This window comes from Amblyomma americanum, chromosome 2 (assembly GCF_052857255.1).
Source record: "Amblyomma americanum isolate KBUSLIRL-KWMA chromosome 2, ASM5285725v1, whole genome shotgun sequence".
NCBI lineage: Eukaryota > Metazoa > Arthropoda > Arachnida > Ixodida > Ixodidae > Amblyomma > Amblyomma americanum.
Genome location: NC_135498.1, coordinates 139,786,829 through 139,814,230, shown reverse-complemented (window position 1 = coordinate 139,814,230; position 27,402 = coordinate 139,786,829). Strand labels below are relative to the sequence as shown.

Sequence of the window (27,402 nt, the reverse complement as noted above, 5' to 3'; positions counted from 1 at the left end):
ATGGACTTTTTCAGCTGGGTTTTAATTGCATTTTGGCATTGCAATTTGTTGTCTGGAATATTAGCAGTATTGGTGTAGTCCCAAAGATGAGCACCTTGAAGGAACACCGAGGACAATTAACTCCACCCAATTTTGTCCTTGATAATTCTTGATTTTTGCTCTTTCTGCAAAGTTGATATTTGTTCTGCATCACAACGTTTTAATTTATGCGTTAACAGCACTTAAAAATGCAATTTCTTTTCTTGTGAGTTGATACGCTTGTATCAACTCTGAAAAGGGCTCCATGAAAGTGTATGCTAGTGTAGCCTGGACTTGGGAAGCCGTGACAAAATTCAGTATTAGTAGTGATATGTAGTATCCGAGAGACATACTAGCAGTGGTGCATACTGGTTTTACCTACGGGAGCTGCGCTTGTGCTGCGGCGCATGCATGGCCAGGTGGGACCACTGCACGTATGCAAAACTGGTATAGGTATCTTCTAGTACGTCTCTGGTGTGCTAAATCTCTGCACTAATACTGCAGCTTGCTTACAAAACCGGCATGTGATGGTGTTGCCCGAATTTCGGCCTTCTTTAGGTAACAATATCTAGGCTTTCAGGATTCTAGCCCCTTTGTTATTGGAGCAGTGCATGTAATGAAAGGGCCTACTTCAGTTAATCCTCAGTGTCTCTTGAAGCTCAAGAGAATCTGCTGTCATAGGATGGACGTTTATCAATTGTTGAGTGTGCATCCAAGGAAGCAGTATTTGCATATTTACATACATGATTATGATATATTTGCACTGCGGGTCTAGACCAACTCTTTTCTGAGTTGAAACATCTTGTCTACAATATGTATTTTGTGCATTTTATTCAATGTCTTGTACTTTATAGTTGTTTTTTCTTTGTGTGATCAAGCCACCTGAAGGGGTGTCTGAGAGAGAGAAAAAGAAGCTGATGCGCCAGGCTTCCAGGAATGAGCTGACCGAAATTATGAAAACCTTTGGCGATTCGGGGTGTACTGAAGCGGTGAGTAGAATCTTTTATCTGCACAACAAAGAAAGATTTTTAGGCTGCAGCACATACTGATGAACTTCGTTTGCTTGAAATTTGTGCAGAACTCAAGCATGAACGTGGAATTAAAATGGGAGATCCGGGTCAAGTTTTTTTGCTCTGTTTAGAGCAATTGTGTTCCAGTGGCAGAATGGGAGTGAGAGTTGTATGTTCCAGTGGCAGTTCAGGATCAGGCATTGATCATGGATTGCTCCATGGAGCAGCGATATTTGCTTCGCCAAAATTTGAAGTTTTGACTGGAATCCCGCTTGACGTTTTCCGTTCCCTTGCATCTACTTCCTGTCACGACTGGCTGTGGCTGCTTCCTTCCTGTCGTCGCTACGCGGTGATCAACATAATTCATAGAATTTAACATAGAACATGAAGTACGCTGTCACGTAGTCACCTTGCAGCCACCATCGCTTTGCCAATGTTGTCAGCACCGTGCTTGGATTGGTGGGAGTACTTATGGGATCCAGAACATGCAAAACACTTGAACCTTTTGTTCAGCAGCGGGATATGTGTCCCACTTACTTCAGGTGCTAGGAAATGGAAAACAATGCGCCTGCGTTTCATATTTTTGAGTGCAGAATACTACCAGCGCCAAACGAGATATTAAGTGTGTTTTATATTACGCTTAGAGACCTCCTTGATGTTCAGTGTTTTTACAAGTTCGGGTATGCAGTTCGACGACATCAGTCGTGAGGGAAAAAAATTGTTGAGCTTGTGAGCTTTTTCCATAGTCAGTTTCCTCGTAATACATCTCGAAGCAATGTTAAACTCTAATAAAAGTTGTCTATTACTTCTAAAAGACTAAGGTAAGGATATGTGCCACATTTGAGGTGTTTTTACGAAGTTGTCCCCATTTTTTGTAAATCTAATAGTCACAAAAAGGCTTGAAAGTGATGTAATTTAAATCTTACATAGCTTGCTCCTTATAAAGGGTTAAGAAAGTCTGCATGCGTCGAGGCACTCCTAAGAGATAAGTGACCGCTCGGGGAAAGCCACCCGAATCTGTTCCAAGTGTCCGTCTTCAACCAGCTGAATGTGCAGACTCTTTTAATAGCGCTCTAGAGTGCTCTGAAATGACTAGTTTAGTTTGCCTTGAGTGCAAGGAGGGAGGGAGTGGATACCTCCCCAGTATGCAAGACGCATACTGGGCAGTAAACCTCCTTTGTACAGTAAACCTCGTTAATGCAGACTTCAGAGGAGTGGAACAAATACCTGAATCATCCGAATGTCTAATTATCGAATGCTCCTTCCAAAACTGCAAAAAACAGTTTGCATGAAAGCAAAATTTATTTGGAGGGAACCTGGACAATTGTTAACCTCCTTTCGAGGCTACAACTGCCTGACAACAGCGATTTCTCATAGTTATGTCAAATGTTTTAATGCATGCAAGCCATCAGGAGTGGCAGAAGCAGAATTGCTTCACAATGGTAAGGGTAACCATGGCTTTTTTCAGAGTTCAAAATAATAACGGTAGAGCTTCTCTGCATGTGGTGCCACATGTGGGGAGGCTTCAGCGCACAAACTACGAATAGCACATGACAAGCGCGGAGTTTCGGTGAGCATGAAAAATAAATACCACACGGATGGAAGTGAGGGAAGTGCACATTGACGTCGGAGAGGCGAGACTCCTTAAAAACAAACACAAAGAAGTTTAGCAATAAGGCAGCCGTGGTACCAAACTGTGTGTGGCTTGGATGGCCTGCTAATGTGCGCAGAAGATAGTCGCCGTTGCTGTGAGCTGGCGACAAAGCTCTGAAAACGAAACTATGCAGCTGGACTCTCGGCCTATTGACGGGATCCTGCCGACCGCCAACATGCCTGCCTTTGCGCACACATCGCAGGGGTGCAGGAGACAACGTAATATGCAATTCAAGCCTGTGGATGAATATCTGGATGATTGCCTGTCAATCATGTCATATCTCAACACGGCGCCCCTTCGGTGGCCTGTCGGAAGTAACTGATGTCAGCCCTGCGCTGTCCGAATAAGTGAGCTTTCGATGCCTTAGACTTGCATAAGTATTTGGCGGGACTCCAGCAGAAGTCGGAACTATGCAAATTTCCAAATTAATACGGGCCGAATTAACGAGGTTTTACTGTATGATACGAGCTCTGTGCTGCTTATTAGAACGTGATGCTGTAGCAGAAGTGATGTGCTGGACTGCATCTTTTCATTAAGTGCATTACAAGAAGGGTGTTCGTAATCACTGCACTCGCTGGAAGTCGGGGACAGGTTAATGATAGCATTTGGCACTGCCTGGTGGGTAGAGTGCAAATGATTTTATAATTTATTTTGAAAATGAGGACTTACAGAATTCAGTTCCATTTTGTGCAATCTTCACCATGAAATTGCATAGTTATACATGTGTAGCCAATTTGGTTTGGCAGCCTGGCCATGTGTACAACATAGTCGGGCTACCAAATTAAAACTGGAAACACAAAAACAGTTAGCCAAATTCTTCAAAATGTAGTTACTGAGATAACCATCTTCATCTTAACTTTTACTGTTTGATCTCTGGACAGCTCCCGTGCAAACTTTCTGGTATGCAGCCGACACTTTTTTCAGGCTAATGCAGATTCATGTTCTTTTCGCGACTTGGCAATAAAAAATGGCTGTGATTTAGCTCTGGTTAAACCTGGAGTGACGCCACAGCTACAGCTGGCCGAGTGGAACTTGCTCAATTGAATTACAAAGTCAGTCTTTCGCCACTGCATTTCGCTGGGCGTTCCTTGCTCTTCGTCCCGGGACGTGGATTCACTTTCTCCCCCTCTGCACTCCTCCCTTGTGCGCACACCTGGCGGAGCGATGGTGCCACGGCTCAGCGTGCAGCCACACTGACCTCGCGATGTGGCTGGCGTAGTGTAGCTATGGCTACAAAAATATTCAATTGCTCTTTTTTACGATGACCTTTCAGTGCAAGGACCCAGAGAGCCCGGCCGAAAGCCTTTCGGGTACGTAAGGAAGTGGCATGGAAATGACAGCAGCTGAGGAGGCCAGGGAAAGCCCTGAACGCAGGAGTTGTTGTGCAGGCCTGGCAGCAGCCGTGAAGGCTGCATTTGAAGAACATGAGAAAGAGCTGCTGGAGACAACAAAAAACCTTGAGACTCTTCTGAGAGAAGAGCGCATACCTTTGCAATAGCCTAATGCTTTTACTTGTGTTGTACTTATGCTACTTTCACCTTGTATTCTCCTCCGCGGTGGCTCGGTGGTTATGGCTCTCGGCTGCTGACCCGAAAGACGCGGGTTCGATCCCAGCTGTGGTGGTCGAATTTGGATGGAGGCGAAACTCTAGATGCCCGTGTACTGTGCGATGTCAGTGCACGTAAAAGAACTCCAGGTGGTATAAATTTCCGGAGGCATTCACTACGGCGTCCCTCATAGCCTGAGTCGCTCTGGGACGTTAAAACCGCATAAACCATGAACTAATCCTTTTCCAGCTGCGGCCACCATATCCCCACACGCTTCTTAATCTCATCTGCCCACCTAACTTTCTGCTGCCCCCTGCTACGCTTGCCTTCTCTTTGAATCCAGTCCGTCACCCTTAAGGACCATCGGTTATCTTGCCTTCTCATTACATGCCCTGCCCATTCTCATTTCTTCTTGATTTCGACTAGGATGCCATTAAACCCGCATTTGTTCTCTGACCTACTCTGCCTGTTTCCTTATCTTTAAAGGTTGCGCCTATCATAGCCCTTTCTAATTGGTGGATTCATACAGGAGGTTGTGGCCAAACACCAGGGTGGCCAAATCCTATTCTCTTGAGGGAGTGCGTTGTTTCTGGTTACCAAGATCAGGCCGCACCCTAGGCCTAGTTGTACGATTCCATTAATAAGTGAACTTTTTTTTTAATCCGGGGGGGGGGGGATTGTGTGGCACGAGCATTCTAACCCTGGTACTCTTGCATGCGAGGCAGATGCAGCGCCTCTGTGCCATCGCTGCACAATTACTCGAAACGAAGGACGCATCCAAAATCAAACAAGATTACATGTTATACTGAACTATAGCTAGCAGCCTGCCTCTTTCAATTTGGCACTTCATGGGTTCATGCAAAGTACACATTAATCACTCCCTTACATACCAATGCTACTCTCTTAACGTTACACCTATAATTTTTCCAGAGCGTGCTGCGTTCTCTGTAAATTAAGCCGAACCCTTTTTGCTAGCGCCTACGTTCCTGCCCTATTAAACATTCATTCCTTAAAACAGCTTTTCTGGCCGGTTTTCCTCATGATGACTTAGACCCAGCCATTTATTGAAATGTCCTTTTGCACAGAAGTGTCCAGGACACCGACTTTAAGGAGGAGTTATGTCCAGCATCTTCAAGAATATACTACTCACGTGGATTCGAATGTGAACAAACGTGTGTGTGCACTGGCAGTGGTATTTAAGGGATGGACGAATGTGCATTTAGCATGAACCCATGAGGTATCAACTTGAAAGGGGCAGGTTGCCAGCTATAGTTCAGTATAACGCGCAATCGTGTTTGATTTTAGATGCATTCGTTGTTCAAAGTAATTGTGAAGCGATAGCATAGAGGTAGTGCATCTGCCTCATGTGCAAAAGTACTAGGGTACGAATCGTGGTGCTGCTCAATTCCCCACTGGATAAAAAAATTCACTTATCGATGCAATTGTATAGCCAGACCTAGGTTGTGGTCTGATCTTGTTAACCAGAACGAATAACTCACTACCTCATCAGATTAGGATTTGGCCACACTGGTGTAGTGCTTGGCCACAACGTCTTGTACGAATGCACCAATTAGAAAGGACTATGATAGGTGCAACGTTAAGAGAGAGGAAGACAGCAGAGTGGGTCATAGAACAAATCCGGGTTAATGGTACCCCATCCGAAGTCAAGAAGAAATGAGCATGGGCAAGGCATGTAATGTGAAGGCAAGATAACTGATGGTTGTTAACAGCAACAGACTGGATTCCAAGAGAAGACAGGCATAGGAGGGAAGGGAAGAAGGTTAGATGGGTGGATGAGACGTTGAAGTTTGCTGGAATAGGGTGGCCGCAGCTGGTACATTACAGGGTTAAGGAGCAGGCAGCAGATATCTTTCGATATTGGCAGTAAGTTTCAGGCTGGTTGCTTTATGAATGATAGATCTGCGGCGACTGCACATAGATTGAGATGTAATTGCGGCTGTTATGTTCCCCATTGCATTGATTGTACTGATATGAAACGGCGGCTTTATTGATTTCTTCCATATTTGTAATTTAGAGTGCCCTTGTCACCAAATTTTGCATGATTATGCTATGTTTGTTTATTAATTTGGGAACATTGCCTGTTTTCAAAAAGACCGCTTAGTGGGTGCATTAGCACCAGCACGCTTATTCGAGGTGATTGGAAATTTTTGTGCACCTATAGTGTTTACTTTTTAACACTGTGAGGGAAGTCTGTAATGTTACAGCAATGAGGGAGTGGAATATCCTGAAGCACAGTTTTCAAACTGTCCACTGCTACATAAGGAGGGGACTGTTAGTTGTACATCAGAAAAATAACTATTTTTTGAAGTGCTTCAATCAGTGCCTTTACTAATGGCACTTATTGTTGGTTTTGCAGATTTGGACCATGCTTCTGTGGCCTCCAATTCTGTTCAGGGGCAGCATTCTTTACAACCTTTTGAGGCGTTGGATGGAAACGTAAGTTGCAGCTAGGCGTTTAAGGTTTTGCTGTGATGTGATTTAATGTGCAGAGTGCATGTATTTTTGAATATGGTCGTTTTTTGCATATTAGTGGAAAAAACGCGTTACACTAGGGAATACGCACTTGTCCTGCGTACCTCATTTTGTTGTGTCATCTGTTTCTTAGTGTAGCCTATTTTTTTCCATCAGTATGCAAAAAAGCAAGCCCCCATTGGTGCCTTGCTTGCTTTTTTGCAGACAGCGTTGAATACGAGGGGGGAGACCTCTTACTCTACTAAATAATGGGCTTGATTGTTACCACTTACGCCAGATTTAAGCCTGGATACTGTAGTCCAACACTTATTGGAACCGGTTCCTGCCTTTTTAAAGATTGTTGTATGGCTTTAGGTGCTAGTGTATTGCAGAATTGCTCATCTGAAACTATTGCACGAGAAGAAAACGGTGTCCTCCGCATTGCAGCATCAAAGCTGAACAGCCTGCTAACATGCTGTGTGTTTGCATTGCCATTGTGGATGAACCATTATTGATCACCGTTAGGATGTTAACCCCCTCATGTTATTGGGTTGCTGCTGCACTGAACCCAGCCTTCATCGCTTAGAGTAGTGTTGTGAAGGAAAACGTTTCTGGTGTCGAGAACGTGTGGAATTACGGCTTCTGGTGCTAGTTATGCAAGATCATTGTCCTGTGCTTTTCGCATTCCCCATTGCAAAGAAATCTTCATCTCGTCTTGAGCAGCAAACCTCATGCACAGCTTCAAGTGGCACCGAGCTGTGCAAAGCATGCTAGCATTACATAAGAATACAAGCGTAATGTGGTGGGAAAATTTAACTTGGTAATGCTTTAGGTAAAAGACGAACAAGCTAGTGTGACAATGGAAGTAACTTTTTATTGGGTTAGCCGCCACGGTGGCTCATGGTTACGGCGCTCGTCTGCTGACCTGAAAGACGCGGGTTTGAATGCGACTGTGGTGGTCGCATTTTGATGGAGGCAGAATGCTAGAGGGCGGTGTACTGTGCGATGTCAGTGCCTCTTAAAAAACCTCGAGTGGCCGATATTATCCAGAGCCCTCCACTGCAGTATCTCATAGCCTGAGTCATTTTGGGGTATTAAAGCCCATGAACTAAAGCCTTTTTATCATGCTACCCTCCACCCACAAAGAACTATATGGCTCATTGGCGACAACACCCATCTTTCACATTTTCTCATGTACTGCATCTGCATTCTACTTCCAGTTTCATCTCGCAAATTGCATAAAGATGCCGGAAAAGGAATTTAATTACATAATGAAGACAAAAAGTGAAGACAAAGTTGCCAGGGAAATGGCACGATACCTATGGACGCCTGCTGAAATGAAAGAGAGGTGCCTGGCCGGCAAGCCCTGCAGGCGTACTCTGGACAGCGTTGCAAAGCTGCGGGCAGCACCGGCCAAAGTTGAAGTCTTGATGGGCAAGTCATATATACTGTTTGGTTTACAGTTGATATCAAGAAAATTGATAGTACTACTTGGTCTTTGACGGAGCGCAGCAAGGTCATGTTCGGCAGTAAATATTGAAGCAGGCGCGCACTTCGGAAAGTGCAGTAATTATTGCACTTATATGCATTGCTGCATTGGCTCTCTTTCTTCTGAAGTTTTAACTGGGAAATGCTCTGGATTTTATTTCAGCTGTTATTGACAGAGCAATCGAAGAAATTGAAAGTGAGAAGCCTTCGGACAAGCGCAAGTATAATCCGCGGAAGGCAGTGCGGGACCTGTTTGCCCAGGTTGCGAGGCAGGGGAAGCGGATGAAGGTTGTATGAATAAACTGTTCTAACTAGTTATGAATAGTCATCTTGTGGGCACATAGACCTACCATATGCATGAGCTGCATTATAGTGGTCTAGTCTGGAGGGCTAGCTCCGGTGTGTCCCAGTGTGCGAGCGTCCCAGTGTGCGAGTGTCCCAGTGTGCGAGCGTCCCAGTGTGCGAGCGTCCCAGTGTGCGAGTGCCTCAGTGTGCGAGTGCCCCAGTGTGCGAGTGCCCTAGTGTGCGAGTGTCCCAGTGTGCGAGTGTCCCAGTGTGCGAGTGTCCCAGTGTGCAGTGTCACTGGGCCCATAATCAGGCATGGCACTGGGGTACTGGTTCCCAGTTGTACTGGGTTTTGCAACAGGGTCGTTTTTACCTTCTGTTTATTATGCCATAATAATTCTCCCTGGAACGTTAGTGGTAGTGGAAGTACAAATAAATATAAAAACTTGTATATTTCTGTAAATGATTTGGGGAGACTCAGGGTAGAAGTCGTTTGCACACTATAGAGCGCAGTATGGGAGGAGGTCGAGGATTAGGATCCCAGCGGCAGCATGTGGTCGCTTTCTTCTTTCGAATCAATTATCCTTCAGCCTTTAAATAATCAAGCTATTATTTCGCCACATATTAACACCGCAAATTGAAAGAAGAGAAGCATTTCTCTATACTTTCCTTCTTTTCGGGGACGGCTGGCATCATAGCTCCAGCACTAATGTTTTAGTTTCAAACCCACAACACGCATCGCATTGCAGACATATCGTGCGTGCTGTGTTTGTGTGGTGGTGGAGGGGAAGCGTGCGAGTGTGCGTTCCCTAGCCAGTGAGAGAAGTCAGCTGGGCATGTACAAGGCGATCGCATATATAAACAACTGCCTAATTTTGCAGGCGTACAAGAGACTACTAAAAGACGAATGCGGAAACATTGACACTCGCTTACCTGGCCTGGAGCACCTGTCGGTAATAAAGCTGTTGTTCCTCTCAAACGCAATGGTAGATGCATTACCGGGCCGTTGCTTTTCCGTTCAGCACCCTTTCGTATGATTTAATCCTCTCTCTCTGATGTATCGAGGATGCATGTGAATGTTGGGCGTCGCTATCCGAGCAGGTATGGTGCAGCAACATCCGGCCAGGTTATCTCAGGCAGCTGATCAAGTACCACGAACACAGCCCTGCCCAGTACAGGTAAGAACCGGCTGCGCCACTTCAAAATAATGTTGCGAATGAGAAACGAAAGTTTTTGAAGTCATTTGCTTTAATTTCCATGTCTACAGCACACCTACTACTGACACCTTTGTCGTGCGACAGAACCCAAGACACGAGGCTCTGTCACGCTACACAACGCCGGACAAGATCGCTTGTCGGCCGACATAGAGTTGTGTCGCACGACAGGAAAACGACAGAAAATTCTGTCATACGTTTTGTTCGCTATATTAACAGTTCACACCGAGTTATTGCATGTTCATCAGTATCGTCATCAATTGTTTGTATTTCCAACGAAAATGGGTTGGCGGTAACAGATGAAAAAGCTGCGATGAGCTTTACTGCCTTCTGGGTGCTGTGAAATAACTCATAAGATGTTTTACAGTGTGAACTATATCTCATACCGTAGGACACACTTTAGTGAGGCTAGAATGTATTTGTTCAGGGAAGGGGGATATGAAAGTTAACCGTTAGTCTGCCTATACCAAGTGTAACGGCAGCTTTCTCTTGAGTACTCCACGCCTGCGTGCATATTTCTCTATTCATGCGAGGATCCCCGTTAAATGTAGTCGCCAACGTCTTCACGACCGTCATCGCAGCCGCCGAATAAATTTGCAAATATAGCTGCTTGGAACCTTTGTAGCTTTTAATAGGAGGTAAGAAACGAATCACTAAAAAGGGGCGCGTACAATCACTCAGATCATTTTCAACGTTCGGCGTTTTCAAACCTGCTATGGCCATGCGTGGCGGGTATCACCATATAAAGAGTTTCTCAAGCTCCTCAAATTTGTGAAAGTTATCGCTGATTTTTTTTTGCCTCGCATGTTTCTGATAGGGCTGTGCTGTACCAAACCATACTTTATTTATTGCGGAGGTCCAGGCTGCTGCTCGTTATGCATGGCAATTACACTGCAGAATCAATGTCCTTTTATCAGCCATTACTGCTTGTCCTGAAGCAATATGACAGCCACCTGAACGTACGGCATTCGAGTTAGTCGCGCAGTGCTGCAGTTTCTTGCGAAGCGGTGGTTGTGAAGATTTTATTGGTTGCCGTTAGCCAACCAGGACGATTCATCCTACATGAAAATTATTGCCATAATAACCGTGTAATAATGCACAACTTGAGCATCGAATTCGCTGATAAACACACAAACACCAGCAACTACAGCCAGCCGGATCCTTTCAACGGCAGCTTGTGACGTAAATGGGGCACAGTCACTTCGAAACAATCGCCAAGATTTCCTCTGCACAAAAAAATAACACAACGAGCGGAAAACTACGATCTGAATAGTATAACTGATTACACATGCAAGAATGCTTCTTAGAGTAGATCAGGCTCTGAAATACCCTCCTCCTTGCACGGTAACCACGAGTAGCAACAACGCACCAATAACTTAATTGTTCGCTCACAGCATACCCTCAGCTTTATATGGTAACCCCCTGTGTGTGGTTATTACGCACACTACTACTACTACTACTACTGTTGGTACTGCTGCTGCTGCTGCTCCTACTACTACTACTACTGCTACTACTACTTACCCCTTACTACTTACTACTACTACTACTTACTACAACTACTACGACTTACTGCTACTACTACTACTTACTACTACGACTAGTTGCTACTTACTACTACTAGTTACTACTTACTACTGCTGCTACTACAACTACTACTACTGCTACTACTGCTACTGCAACTGCTCCCACTACTACCGCTGCTACTGTTGGTGCTGCTTCTCCTCCTCCTACTACTACTGCAACTACTACTATTGCAACTTTTACTAATACTACTACTTACCACTTACTACTTACTACTACTACTTCTTACTACTACTACTTACTGCTACTACTATTACTTGCTACTACGACTAGTTACTACTTACTACTACTACTTCTTACTACTACTACTTACTGCTACTACTATTACTTACTACTACGACTAGTTACTACTTACTACTAATACCTCTACTAATACTACTACTACTACTATTAATGCTACTACAACAACAACAATACGAGCGCTAAAGTTCCACTAAACGAATTTTTATTTGGCGCTTACAGCTTTATAAAGTAACAATTAAATTGTAACTTAGAAAGTTGAGGGTCCGGGCTAGTGGGTAGTCAACATGAGCATTCATAGCGCGCACAATTGAGGGGACACAAAAAAATAAAGTTCATGCAGTGAAAGTTTGCCGCTCGTGTTGTGACCTCTCAAATGTGTGCGCTATGGATCCTCAAGTAAAATATGTATAAAGTGCGCTACGGAACCTCATGTCGATTACCAGACAACACAAACCCTAAACCTTCTCTAAAAGTAACTTGTATGTATGTATGGCATGGCGGTCATAAAATAATACACTCACTTGCTATGTACTCCCTGTTGACGATCAGTGTCGGGTCTTTTCGCATCAATCGCTGTAACTCCGTTAGACGCCGTACCGCAGCCCCTGTGCAAGCCCAGAGTGCCTGACTGCTTCGCATAAATTTTGTTTTGCACGAATTTCGCACAAGCAGTTAATGTTCGCAAAAAATCTCTATCCACGTTACGTTTGGATATTATAAAACTGTTCGCATTCGATTCGGTAATAAAGCTGCACTGTTCTAGCCAACCAATATTTGGGGCTGCTGTATATGCAAAACCGGAAAGGGATTTAAAATATTGTTATCCAGTGTTAGGCCCCTCAGCTTACAAATAGTCACGATGTAGTGAGTTGAACAAATTGGTTTTTGAGGAAAGGAAATGGCACAGTGTCTCACATATATTGGTGGGCACCGGAACCGCGTATTAAGGGAAGGGAGGAAGGTACGAGTGGAAGAAGAAAGTTCCCAGAAATTAGAAATAGGCAAATGAAGAAGGATTGATGAAGAAATGCCAAACAGTAGTTATACAGAGCAGGAAGAAAGCGTTGGCCACTATTATTAGGGTGTATCAAGAGATACTTTTTCAGCCACGAAACAACGTTCACCAACCTAGTAAACAGGGTAAACAATAATTAGCCATATATCCGAGTGCTCGTGATGCTATCTGGGCGCTCATCGCGAGCTTTCTTCTCCAGGGTACTCTTGCTTCGTCAGTAGAACTTAGTAGAATAAATCATCTCAAAATATCCATTAGGTGCCCCAACTAAGAAAAACGAACATTTTAATCGTATTTTGGTCACATGTACACTTGGCTATTGATCATCTTTGGTATTAGAGGAGGCGGAATGTACGTAGTTTATTTTATATCGCCACCTGGTGTTCTCAGGTGGCGATATAAAAGTGGAAAGAGAAAAAAAAAACAGCACAAGCACACAAAAATGTACAAGGGAGGTGGGCGAAGGTGTCCCACGCGAAAACTAGCAGAACACTGAGCGTACTATCTATTACCGCGTGAAGTAGGGTTTCATGCGGACAACGTGCACAACCTCAGAGCGGGGTGGACGACGCTGAGGCTGCACAGTCCCGTCAGGAAGAACTTCGTAGGTCACTTCGGTGACGCGGCGCAAAACTCGGTACGGTCCAAAGTAACGGCACATCAGTTTTTCAGACAAGCCTGGGCGGCGTACCGGGGTCCACACCCAAACTTGGTCTCCCGGATGGTATTCGACGTGCCGATGACGGAGGTTGTAGCGGCGTGCATCCGTGCCCTGCTGCCGCTGAATGTGAAGACGGGCAAGTTGACGTGCTTCCTCGGCGCGCTGAGCGAACTGCTCGGCGTCTGGCGTGAGTGGGTGGTCATCAGTGCTGCATGGAAGCATTGCATCCAGCATCGTCGGAACGTCACGTCCGTAGACCAGACGAAATGGTGTAAATCGGGTCGTCTCCTGGGTGGCCGTGTTGTAAGCGTATGTGACGTACGGGAGAATCTCGTCCCAGGTTTTGTGCTGCGAGTCTATGTACATTGCGATCATGTCGGCGATCGTTCTGTTGAGTCTCTCTGTGAGCCCGTTCGTCTGTGGGTGATAGGCAGTAGTTTCGCGATGGTTCGTGTGACTGAGCTCGAACACGTCGCGCATGAGCTGTGCCGTAAACGCCGTACCTCGATCAGTGATTACGTGGGACGGTGCGCCATGACGCAGCACGATTTGTTGCATAAAAAACTGGGCGATCTGAGATGACGTACCGCGCTGCACCGCTTTAGTTTCCGCATACCTTGTTAAATAGTCGGTCGCGACTATGATCCATTTATGACCGGCCGATGACACAGGGAATGGGCCCAGAAGATCGATGCCGACTTGATCAAAAGGCGTCCGAGGGGGTTCAATAGGTTGGAGCAAGCCCGCTGGCTTGAGAGGAGGCGCCTTACGACGTTGGCAATCGCGGCAGCCTCTGACGTAACGCTGGACGGTGTGAGAAAGTTTGGGCCAATAATACGCCTGGCGCACGCGTGCAAGTGTGCGGGCAAAGCCCAAGTGGCCGGAGGTCGGTTCATCGTGACAAGCAAGAAGGATATCGGCGCGGAGATCTGCCGGAACGACGAGGAGGTGCGCTCGGTCAACAGTGCTGGAGTTTTTCTTAAACAAAATGCCGTTCCGGAGACAGAAGGCCGGCAGGTTTCTAGAAAATTGTCGGGGTACGACAGAAGCTCGGCCCTCCAGATAATCAATGATAGGTCGCAGGTCTGGGTCAGCTCGCTGGCGGGTCATTAGGTCTAAGGCGCTGACAACTCCAATAAAACCACTCTCGTCCTCTATGCTATCATCCGCTAACCCGACGGGCGCGCGAGAGAGTGCGTCAGCGTCTTCGTGCGTCTGGCCAGATTTGTGCACAATGGTGTAATCGAATTCTTGGAGGCGGAGGCTCCATCGGGCTAGGCGCCCCGATGGGTCGCGAAGATTTGCAAGCCAGCACAACGAATGGTGGTCGGTAAATACTTTGAACGGGCGGCCGTAGAGGTACGGACGAAATTTCATGGTTGCCCACATAACCGCAAGGCATTCTTTTTCTGTGGTCGAATAGTTTGTTTCAGCGCGAGAAAGCGTGCGGCTTGCATACGCGATGACCCTTTCCACGCCACCTTGGTGTTGGACGAGTACGGCGCCGAGGCCGACGTTGCTCGCGTCGGTGTGGACTTCAGTTTCAGCCTCTTCATCAAAGTGCACAAGAACAGGGGATGTTAGCAGTCGTCTGCGCAGCTCGGCAAAAGCCTCCTGCTGCTCGACAGCCCACACGAACTGTGTATCATTGCGCGTGAGGTGGTACAGGGGTGCGGCAATCTTTGAAAAGTCGGCGATGAAGCGGCGGTAATATGCGCACAGACCCAAAAAACGTTGCACACTTTTCTTTGTTGCAGGAACAGGAAAGTTGGCGACGGCAGCAGTTTTCTCGGGGTCGGGCTTAACGCCATCGGCACTCACGAGGTGACCGAGAAACTTCAACTCTTTGTACCCAAAGTGGCACTTCTCGGGCTTTAGCGTTAAGTCGGCCGATCGGAGGGCATCTAATACTGTCCTCAGGCGTTCAAGGTGTTCGGCAAAGGTTTCGGAAAATAAGACGACATCATCGAGATAAACCAAACAAGTTTGCCATTTTAGTCCAGCGAGAACGGTATCCATCATCCGCTGGAAAGTTGCCGGCGCTGAACATAGCCCAAAAGGTAGCACTTTAAATTCGTACAGTCCGTTGGGTGTCACGAACGCCGTTTTTTCGCGGTCCCGCTCGTCGACCTCTATCTGCCAGTACCCACTCTTTAAATCAATGGAGGAGAAGTACTGGGCGCGACGAAGTCTGTCGAGCGAGTCGTCGATACGAGGCAGCGGGTAGACGTCTTTTTTGGTGATGTTGTTCAGTTTCCGATAATCCACGCAGAAGCGGAGTGTCCCATCCTTTTTCTTCACCAGCACGACAGGTGAAGACCAGGGGCTGCTGGAAGGTTGAATGATTCCATCTGAAAGCATCTCCTTCACCTGCGTTTGGATCGCCTCACGCTCCTTCGGTGAGATACGGTACGGCTGCTGATGGATGGGGCGGGCATCGTCGGGCGTAATGATGCGGTGCTTGAGAAGAGCCGTTTGCCGGACTTTCGACGAAGAAGCGAAACAGGAGGAGTATTCAAGTAGGAGGGCACGTAGTTCTCGCTGTTGAGTCACCGAAAGGTCCGGGCTGATGTCAAGGGATGGGCGCACAGGTCTAACAGCTTCGAACGCGAAACATTCAGAAACGTCCGCTAAGGGGTCGGCGAATGCGATGGCAGTAGCACGAAAAAGGTGCCGGGGCTCGTTAGAGAAGTTAGTCACCAGGAGCTCAGAGCAGCCGTCGCGGAGATGGATGAGACCTCGCGCTGAGCAGATGCCGTGGGTGAGCAAAAGGGACAGGTTGCCCTCTGCGACCGCTGTCCCTTCACGTAGTCCGTCGCAGTGAACACTCACAAAAACGCTGGCGCGTGGCGGAATCCAAACGCTCTCGGCGGATATTCTAAGGGTGGCGCGGCGTGGACAGTCCTCGGAGTAAACATCAGCTTTCTCGGTAGAAAATGTGACAGTGCGCTTTCGGAGGTCAATAATAGCTCCATACTCTCGGAGAAAATCAACGCCAAGGATACAGTCACGGGAGCAGTTCGGTAGAACTAGGCAGCTGACAACAAATGTGGAGCTGCGAATTTGGACTCTTGCTGTGCATAGGCCAAGCGGAGTTACGACATGTCCGCCAGCCGTGCGAATCTGCGTGCCGGACCATGGTGTCATTACTTTTTTAAGAAGCGCCGCTAGCTTTCCGCTTAAAATCGAGAAATCAGCGCCAGTGTCCACCAAAGCACTAACCTTATAGCCATCGAGAAGCACGGGTATATCCAACGAGAATCGATCTCCGAGTTCAGGTACTGCAGTCGTTGCCTTTAAATCGCGGTCGGTCGCTGTTCGCGTTGTCGGGGGGTCTTGTTCGTATCGATTGCCAGCGGCCTCGCCCCCTGAGGTCGCTCTCTTTAGTTTTCCCGGCGGGGACTTGGCGACCGTCTCTGCGCCATCCAGGAGGAGCTTTGGGGCTGTGGCGAAGGTCGGCGTGGTGATGGAGACCGAGACTGCCGCTGGGGAATGGTCGCCATGCGCTGCTGGGCTACGTAGTCCTCGATCTCCCGGGGTCGTTGACCTCTTGGTGGACGGGGCATGTCGATAGGGAACCCCTGCAGCCCAAGCTGTCGATACGGGCACTGGCGATACAGATGACCAGGTTCCCCGCAGTGAAAGCAGAGACGCCGCCGATCCGGAGCACGCCACAGGTCCGTCTTCCGCTGGGGTGATCGTCGATTGTCGATGTAGTACGTGTCGGGGTGTGCGGAAAACAGCGAGCCTTGATTGGACGGAGGAGACTGCGCCGAAGAGGGCGCAGGACGTTGCAAGGCTTCAGCGTACGTTGGACGACGGCACTCCGTTGGTAAAGGCGGCGGGTCAACGGACGGGAACGAAGGTCTCAAGGCTTGAACCTCTTCGCGGACCAGGCTAGCGAGAGAGCCGGCCGTCGGCAGGGGAGCACCGAAAAGCGCCTGGAGCTCTTCGCGCACAACGGAGCGGATCAGGTCGCGGAGAAGACCAGGGTTAGCCCCGAAGGCAGGAAGCGGCTCTGTAAGTGAAGCGGCGAGTACCGGCCGGTCGTAGGTGGTAGACCGCCGCAAGAGCATCTTCTCCATCGTGACCGCCTCCGAGAGAAACTCAGCAACAGTCCCAGGTGGACTGCGCACGAGGCCAGCGAAAAGTTGCTCTTTAACGCCGCGCATGAGATGGCGCACCTTTTTATCTTCGGGCATGGCCGGGTCAGCTCGCCGGAAGAGCCGAGTCATATCCTCCACGTACATGCTTACAGTCTCATTCGGCATCTGAATGCGAGACTGCAAAGCCCGTTCAGCCCGTTCTCGACGATCCGTGCTGGTGTAGGTCTCCAGCATGCGTCGGCGGAACTCGTGCCATGATGTTAGGGCGTCTTCTCGGTTTTCGTCCCAGGTACGTGCACCATCCTCGAGACTAAAGAAGACGTTTCGAAGTTTAGCGGCGTCGTCCCACTGGTTGAATGAGGCCACGCGTTCAAACTCGAGAAGCCAGTCCTCTACGTCTTCGAGCTGACTGCCGTGGAATGGTTTGGGCAGTCGCGGATTCTGCAAAGTGTAGTAGGCAGCAGCTGGCATGACAGGTCGATGGGTGGGTGCTCTGGCAGACTCCAAAAGCCCGTGTTCGGGAGGTAGGCCTTGATTTCTCCGGCTAGCACGGTGCACGGGGGTGTCCACTAGCGAAGGACGGGAGCCCAGGGTATCCGGAGGAGTATGAGACATATTGCCACCTGGTGTTCTCAGGTGGCGCTGAAGTGTCCTCGAAGACGTTGAAGTGTCTCTCGCTGGCTGGCTGGCTGCTTGCTGTATTCTGCTGGTTAGCGACCTGTCTCCCTGTTTTCCGTTACAATGCCACCTGGTGTTCTCAGGTGGCGCTGAAGTGTCTTCGAAGACGTTGAAGTGTCTCGCGCTGGCTGGCTGGCTGCTTGCTGTATTCTGCTGGTTAGCGACCTGTCTCCCTGTTTTCCGTTACATATTTTGGTGTAGGCGCTGGGTAAAGATCCCTGTATATGTCTCATACTCCTCCGGATACCCTGGGCTCCAGTCCTTCGCTAGTGGACACCCCCGTGCACCGTGCTAGCCGGAGAAATCAAGGCCTACCTCCCGAACACGGGCTTTTGGAGTCTGCCAGAGCACCCACCCATCGACCTGTCATGCCAGCTGCTGCCTACTACACCTTGCAGAATCCGCGACTGCCCAAACCATTCCACGGCAGTCAGCTCGAAGACGTAGAGGACTGGCTTCTCGAGTTTGAACGCGTGGCCTCATTCAACCAGTGGGACGACGCCGCTAAACTTCGAAACGTCTTCTTTAGTCTCGAGGATGGTGCACGTACCTGGTACGAAAACCGAGAAGACGCCCTAACATCATGGCACGAGTTCCGCCGACGCCTGCTGGAGACCTACACCAGCACGGATCGTCGAGAACGGGCTGAACGGGCTTTGCAGTCTCGCATTCAGATGCCGAATGAGACTGTAAGCATGTACGTGGAGGATATGACTCGGCTCTTCCGGCGAGCTGACCCGGCCATGCCCGAAGATAAAAAGGTGCGCCATCTCATGCGCGGCGTTAAAGAGCAACTTTTCGCTGGCCTCGTGCGCAGTCCACCTGGGACTGTTGCTGAGTTTCTCTCGGAGGCGGACACGATGGAGAAGATGCTCTTGCGGCGGTCTACCACCTACGACCGGCCGGTACTCGCCGCTTCACTTACAGAGCCGCTTCCTGCCTTCGGGGCTAACCCTGGTCTTCTCCGCGACCTGATCCGCTCCGTTGTGCGCGAAGAGCTCCAGGCGCTTTTCGGTGCTCCCCTGCCGACGGCCGGCTCTCTCGCTAGCCTGGTCCGCGAAGAGGTTCAAGCCTTGAGACCTTCGTTCCCGTCCGTTGACCCGCCGCCTTTACCAACGGAGTGCCGTCGTCCAACGTACGCTGAAGCCTTGCAACGTCCTGCGCCCTCTTCGGCGCAGTTTCCTCCGTCCAATCAAGGCTCGCTGTTTTCCGCACACCCCGACACGTACTACATCGACAATCGACGATCACCCCAGCGGAAGACGGACCTGTGGCGTGCTCCGGATCGGCGGCGTCTCTGCTTTCACTGCGGGGAACCCGGTCATCTGTATCGCCAGTGCCCGTATCGACAGCTTGGGCTGCAGGGGTTCCCTATCGACATGCCCCGTCCACCAAGAGGTCAACGACCCCGGGAGATCGAGGACTACGTAGCCCAGCAGCGCATGGCGACAATTCCCCAGCGGCAGTCTCGGTCTCCATCACCACGCCGACCTTCGCCACAGCCCCAAAGCTCCTCCTGGATGGCGCAGAGACGGTCGCCAAGTCCCCGCCGGGAAAACTAAAGAGAGCGACCTCAGGGGGCGAGGCCGCTGGCAATCGATACGAACAAGACCCCCCGACAACGCGAACAGCGACCGACCGCGATTTAAAGGCAACGACTGCAGTACCTGAACTCGGAGATCGATTCTCGTTGGATATACCCGTGCTTCTCGATGGCTATAAGGTTAGTGCTTTGGTGGACACTGGCGCTGATTTCTCGATTTTAAGCGGAAAGCTAGCGGCGCTTCTTAAAAAAGTAATGACACCATGGTCCGGCACGCAGATTCGCACGGCTGGCGGACATGTCGTAACTCCGCTTGGCCTATGCACAGGAAGAGTCCAAATTCGCAGCTCCACATTTGTTGTCAGCTGCCTAGTTCTACCGAACTGCTCCCGTGACTGTATCCTTGGCGTTGATTTTCTCCGAGAGTATGGAGCTATTATTGACCTCCGAAAGCGCACTGTCACATTTTCTACCGAGAAAGCTGATGTTTACTCCGAGGACTGTCCACGCCGCGCCGCCCTTAGAATATCCGCCGAGAGCGTTTGGATTCCGCCACGCGCCAGCGTTTTTGTGAGTGTTCACTGCGACGGACTACGTGAAGGGACAGCGGTCGCAGAGGGCAACCTGTCCCTTTTGCTCACCCACGGCATCTGCTCAGCGCGAGGTCTCATCCATCTCCGCGACGGCTGCTCTGAGCTCCTGGTGACTAACTTCTCTAACGAGCCCCGGCACCTTTTTCGTGCTACTGCCATCGCATTCGCCGACCCCTTAGCGGAGGTTTCTGAATGTTTCGCGTTCGAAGCTGTTAGACCTGTGCGCCCATCCCTTGACATCAGCCCGGACCTTTCGGTGACTCAACAGCGAGAACTACGTGCCCTCCTACTTGAATACTCCTCCTGTTTCGCTTCTTCGTCGAAAGTCCGGCAAACGGCTCTTCTCAAGCACCGCATCATTACGCCCGACGATGCCCGCCCCATCCATCAGCAGCCGTACCGTATCTCACCGAAGGAGCGTGAGGCGATCCAAACGCAGGTGAAGGAGATGCTTTCAGATGGAATCATTCAACCTTCCAGCAGCCCCTGGTCTTCACCTGTCGTGCTGGTGAAGAAAAAGGATGGGACACTCCGCTTCTGCGTGGATTATCGGAAACTGAACATCACCAAAAAAGACGTCTACCCGCTGCCTCGTATCGACGACTCGCTCGACAGACTTCGTCGCGCCCAGTACTTCTCCTCCATTGATTTAAAGAGTGGGTACTGGCAGATAGAGGTCGACGAGCGGGACCGCGAAAAAACGGCGTTCGTGACACCCGACGGACTGTACGAATTTAAAGTGCTACCTTTTGGGCTATGTTCAGCGCCGGCAACTTTCCAGCGGATGATGGATACCGTTCTCGCTGGACTAAATGGCAAACTTGTTTGGTTTATCTCGATGATGTCGTCGTATTTTCCGAAACCTTTGCCGAACACCTTGAACGCCTGAGGACAGTATTAGATGCCCTCCGATCGGCCGACTTAACGCTAAAGCCCGAGAAGTGCCACTTTGGGTACAAAGAGTTGAAGTTTCTCGGTCACCTCGTGAGTGCCGATGGCGTTAAGCCCGACCCCGAGAAAACTGCTGCCGTCGCCAACTTTCCTGTTCCTGCAACAAAGAAAAGTGTGCAACGTTTTTTGGGTCTGTGCGCATATTACCGCCGCTTCATCGCCGACTTTTCAAAGATTGCCGCACCCCTGTACCACCTCACGCGCAATGATACACAGTTCGTGTGGGCTGCCGAGCAGCAGGAGGCTTTTGCCGAGCTGCGCAGACGACTGCTAACATCCCCTGTTCTTGCGCACTTTGATGAAGAGGCTGAAACCGAAGTCCACACCGACGCGAGCAACGTCGGCCTCGGCGCCGTACTCGTCCAACACCAAGGTGGCGTGGAAAGGGTCATCGCGTATGCAAGCCGCACGCTTTCTCGCGCTGAAACAAACTATTCGACCACAGAAAAAGAATGCCTTGCGGTTATGTGGGCAACCATGAAATTTCGTCCGTACCTCTACGGCCGCCCGTTCAAAGTAGTTACCGACCACCATTCGTTGTGCTGGCTTGCAAATCTTCGCGACCCATCGGGGCGCCTAGCCCGATGGAGCCTCCGCCTCCAAGAATTCGATTACACCATTGTGCACAAATCTGGCCAGACGCACGAAGACGCTGACGCACTCTCTCGCGCGCCCGTCGGGTTAGCGGATGATAGCATAGAGGACGAGAGTGGTTTTATTGGAGTTGTCAGCGCCTTAGACCTAATGACCCGCCAGCGAGCTGACCCAGACCTGCGACCTATCATTGATTATCTGGAGGGCCGAGCTTCTGTCGTACCCCGACAATTTTCTAGAAACCTGCCGGCCTTCTGTCTCCGGAACGGCATTTTGAAGAAAAACTCCAGCACTGTTGACCGAGCGCACCTCCTCGTCGTTCCGGCAGATCTCCGCGCCGATATCCTTCTTGCTTGTCACGATGAGCCGACCTCCGGCCACTTGTGCTTTGCCCGCACACTTGCACGCGTGCGCCAGGCGTATTATTGGCCCAAACTTTCTCACGCCGTCCAGCGTTACGTCAGAGGCTGCCGCGATTGCCAACGTCGTAAGGCGCCTCCTCTCAAGCCAGCGGGCTTGCTCCAACCTATTGAACCCCCTCGGACGCCTTTTGATCAAGTCGGCATCGATCTTCTGGGCCCATTCCCTGTGTCATCGGCCGGTCATAAATGGATCATAGTCGCGACCGACTATTTAACAAGGTATGCGGAAACTAAAGCGGTGCAGCGCGGTACGTCATCTGAGATCGCCTAGTTTTTTATGCAACAAATCGTGCTGCGTCATGGCGCACCGTCCCACGTAATCACTGATCGAGGTACGGCGTTTACGGCACAGCTCATGCGCGACGTGTTCGAGCTCAGTCACACGAATCATCGCGAAACTACTGCCTATCACCCACAGACGAACGGGCTCACAGAGAGACTCAACAGAACGATCGCCGACATGATCGCAATGTACATAGACTCGCAGCACAAAACCTGGGACGAGATTCTCCCGTACGTCGCATACGCTTACAACACGGCCACCCAGCAGACGACCCGATTTACACCATTTCGTCTGGTCTACGGACGTGACGTTCAGACGATGCTGGATGCAATGCTTCCATGCAGCACTGATGACCACCCACTCACGCCAGACGCCGAGCAGTTCGCTCAGCGCGCCGAGGAAGCACGTCAACTTGCCCGTCTTCACATTCAGCGGCAGCAGGGCACGGATGCACGCCGCTACAACCTCCGTCATCGGCACGTCGAATACCATCCGGGAGACCAAGTTTGGGTGTGGACCTCGGTACGCCGCCCAGGCTTGTCTGAAAAACTGATGTGCCGTTACTTTGGACCGTACCGAGTTTTGCGCCGCGTCACCGAAGTGACCTACGAAGTTCTTCCTGACGGGACTGTGCAGCCTCAGCGTCGTCCACCCCGCTCTGAGGTTGTGCACGTTGTCCGCATGAAACCCTACTTCACGCGGTAATGGATAGTACGCTCAGTGTTCTGCTAGTTTTCGCGTGGGACACCTTCGCCCACCTCCCTTGTACATTTTTGTGTGCTTGTGCTGTTTTTTTTTCTCTTTCCACTGCCCATACTGCAACCCCGCTTTTGTTTTTCTTTTTTTTTGGAGGGGGAGTAATGCCACCTGGTGTTCTCAGGTGGCGCTGAAGTGTCTTCGAAGACGTTGAAGTGTCTCGCGCTGGCTAGCTGGCTGCTTGCTGTATTCTGCTGGTTAGCGACCTGTCTCCCTGTTTTCCGTTACAATATTGAAATTATTTCTTGCTCTTGCTTCACTAATCCTCTGAAGTTATCGCAGCTCAAGACAAGTTTCGTGCTGCGTCTTGAAATCGGCACAGAAAAGTTTAACACACCACAAAAAATATCTTTTTTCCCTGCCGTTTTTTTACTATAAACGCAGCATCTTCTGAAAACTTGAGCCGTTTGAAGTCTTTCGCGCCATTCTGCTTACACGCCGAACTAATTTTCTGAGCTTGAAACGCTGTTCAAACTGTTTCCGGTGCTGACGAAGATTGCTCAGTGAGGCTTCTATGCTCCTATTCTAAAAGACTGATTCTCTCCTTGCTTCTAGACCATCCTTTTCATCGCTTAATCTTTTATGAATAGCTAGATTAGCTCTGGCGGAATGTCAAAATGGTAGCAAAGTGAGGGCAGCGCACGATGGCATAGCTGCGCAGAACGTATTTCTTATTTATTTTTATGTATTTATTTCCTTTCAAATACAACCTCGAATAAGGCTATAGAGGAAGTATATAAAAAATGTAGAGACAAATCTAAACAATTCGCAGAATATGAGATACAGGTGAACCTCATTGTAACGAAATTGAAGGATACCGGGAGATTACTTCGTTGTAGCCGTAACTACGTTGTAGCCCACGTTGACCGAGCTTGCAAGGGGAATCGTCATTCCTTCGTTATATCCATTATTTCGTTAGAAACCGTTTCGTTAGAATGAGGTTAGACTGCAATACGGAAGCACAAATTAACGCAGATTATAAAGATCAGAGGAACAAATCGCAGAATCTAAAAAACAATTGAGAGGCAGAGTACAAGTAGGGACAGAGTGAGATTTCCAAACTTCTTTAGAGCACAAAAAAAACTGTGTCTGAATAAGGTATTCCGAGGACTGAAGGTGAGTGTTCAGTGCGTGATAGGCTCTTAATGGTGATGGTCTATAACGGTTTCCAAATTACTCGGATCGCGTAAGGGTTATTAATGTGTGCAAGAAGTTTGGACGCTCAACGCGGCAACGTAAGTAAAGTGAGTCAGCCTCTGATCATACACATGAGAGACCAATCAATTAATGTTTATTAAGAGAGGATGTGCAAACATATACGACATTAGTGGATAGCACGTAATGCAATTACGTCTGAAACGTTCTGAAAGGAATGTATTGTTCGGTTTTGCTCTAGAGTCAACGTGCCAATGTCTAACATGCACGCCTTCAGCACCGTAATCAAATGCTCGGCAAATTCCAGGATGAACCGGACACGACGGTGTACTCTTTGGTGAGTCTGACTCACGGAAGAAATAAGAAAGCGCGACAGCGATGTTGGAGACTCGAGTTATATCCTCGTCCACTGTCACCTGTTTCTGCAAGAATAGACGCCTGCATAGTTTTCCTGCTTAGCGTTTTTTGTTTGTTTTTAACGTCTTGCTGTTGATAGAACACCGTAAGATATTATGAGAATTAAAGCAAGCTTTCCTCAGAAGCAAAATTACGCTTTTAGCTCAAATTTATCCCGTGAACAGATACTTAGGTAAAGCCAACGTTTATTATTTCTGAAAATTCTTGCCTTAAAACATTTCAGATTCTGCAAGAAAACTAAATTCATAATTGTGTAAACTATGATCGGATGGGGTGTTTAAAGTGGATGACGCCCTAACGTCAGACACCCTAATGATTTTTTTGCTAGGTTACAAAAATTTTGCGATATTCTTGCGCATGAAATAATGCTACATATATGAGTGAGTTTATTCGGAAAGAAAGGCCCTATGCCATTGGCTGGCAGGCACATAAAATGTAACTGAAAGTGTTTCTTCCATTTCAAATCACCCGGCATGTGGATTTCGAAATAAGTTTGTAATTTACTTTGGTTGCGAGGCTATGGTTTACTAAAAATATTTTCACAATTTCAGAGCAATTATTATTGAGTTTTTTCAGAAAGTGTCGCGGTTTTAAATAACTAATTTCCACTGTACTCCGATACAAGTCAAGAACGTAGCCGCCATTTGCACTCGAAGGAGGCACTGCGAGCGATGGCGTGGACCATTTTTATGCAGTCGCGGTCGACCACCTTGAAGTCTACATCATTACAGGATATATATATATATATATATATATATATATATATATATATATATATATATATCAAGGGCAGTTTGTGAGCAATATAAATGTCAGAGGCACAATCATAGCGCAGCGAAAGCTCCAGCTAGCGTCGTTCACTGTTGCCACTCGGCTGGGGATAGCTTTCTATATTGGGTACGAGACTCTCAGGCCCAGCTGTGCGAGCCACGTGAGAGAGATTAATATTGGATTGTTCCGATAAGTCCCGATTGAACACGCGCACAACCTCCTTACCAATGTGATTTCCGGCATGCGTCTCAGAAAGCAGTTATTTCAAGAATCCAGTGACACTTGCAAGACGCATGCACAATGGCATCTCCAGAACCGCCTGAAGTGCAAGTTATACATGATTCGTCATCGAATCCGCCACTTTACGCAATGGCGCGCTAATATACACAGAAAGCACAGTGAGTCCCAGGGCAAAAGTATATCCTGACTTGAAAAATCTCTTGAAAAAGTATATCCTGAAAAAGCTCTGTGATGCATCTAGTTAGGTTATCACAGGTCAGCAGCGGCAGATGCGATTCGCAGGCGCCTCTAAGAATTCCTGCAGGGTGTTTCACTCAAGACTAACAGAAATTTGAAAAAAAAGCTTTCTGAGTTACAACAGCGCTTTTGTTTTTTTTTGCATGACAAAATCAGCGGTGCTGTGCATCACAATGCAGCTAAGACGTGCTTACAAGCAGGTTGGTTAACTAATTCTTATTAGTTAATTTGTATTTGTAACTTTCACTTTTAGGCTTCTTTTTGCCCAGACGCTTGACGCAAATGATTTATAATATCTTTAAATACTTGCGTGCAGATCTTCGCAAGAATTCGCATATCTTTTAGGTCCGCGGGCAACTAAGCGCTTCCAGCAATCAGCGATGCGTCGAGGGCTTGCCATACAGGTACGATGACAGTCGCGCGGTGTTGCACGTATGAACTTGAGGTGACCTGTTGCAAGAGGTGACCGACTGCAAAAGAAGACCGCGTTGCAAAAAAAAAATGTGCTGTTCCTGGACGTTACTGCGCTCCCTTCAAGAGTCCTTCGAGGGCTGCCTCCGAGAAAGTATTATTCGTAAATAATACTTTATGTCACCAGGCATACTGTCGCATTAAATATAGTCACGGATCTCTCCAGAGAACACTCGGACCGAAAGAATAGACTTCTATGATCTACTGATCTACATGGTCTACTATGATGATCAGAAACGTGAATACAGGAATATTAAACAAGCACTGAAGACAATTCGATCGAATTTTCGTTGTTAGTAAAAATCAATTCTGTGCCTCTTTCTAACAACGTTGCTGTTTGGCTGGCAGCCAAACAGGTGTTTGTTGCTGAGAAAATTGCATGTATATTTTCCCGCCGTTTGATTCATACTTGTGACGTCTACGCCGAAAAGTACTCCGTAATCTCAGTGATGAAAAGGACGTCGATAAAGGCTAGCCTCTGGGACCCGAGATTCCGGTAATCAGTCAACATAGGCAAAGTTCAGTTGAAGCTTAGTATCCCTTTAAATTCTCATGACATTGTCATGGATCGGAAACTTTAATATATGTACCATGATTCCCACTAAGAATTAGTTTGGTTTACGGGATTCAACACCCTGTAGTTAAACCACGAAAACGAGGATAGCCGCATAGGAGGGTTCGGATGTATTTCGAGCATGTGGGGTTCGTTAACGTGCTACACCGACATCCCACTGCACACTGGCGTATTCACATTTCGTCTCTACCAAAACATGACCGCAACGGCTGGGATTCGATACCGCGACCTTGGACGTAGCAGCAGGACACAAAATGGGCCTAGCCACAGCGGTAGCTATCACTGAGAGCTTTTAGTCTTGCTTAAAAATATAGCATGCAAGATAAAAGGGCATGCCTCTTTGGAATGGTAATGACATTCGAATGGAAAGTTGAGCGATTTGAAGTTCCCGAATTGAGTGGTTTGTTATTGGAGTTTCTAAGA

General features: G+C 48.4%; 2 pseudogenes; both read left to right on the top strand.

Annotated features, from left to right (window-relative positions):
• Window positions 1-26,295, top strand: part of LOC144118801 (membrane metallo-endopeptidase-like 1) — a 61,145-nt pseudogene extending 34,850 nt beyond the window's left edge.
• Window positions 1-27,402, top strand: part of LOC144120089 (membrane metallo-endopeptidase-like 1) — a 152,915-nt pseudogene that overhangs the window by 47,489 nt on the left and 78,024 nt on the right.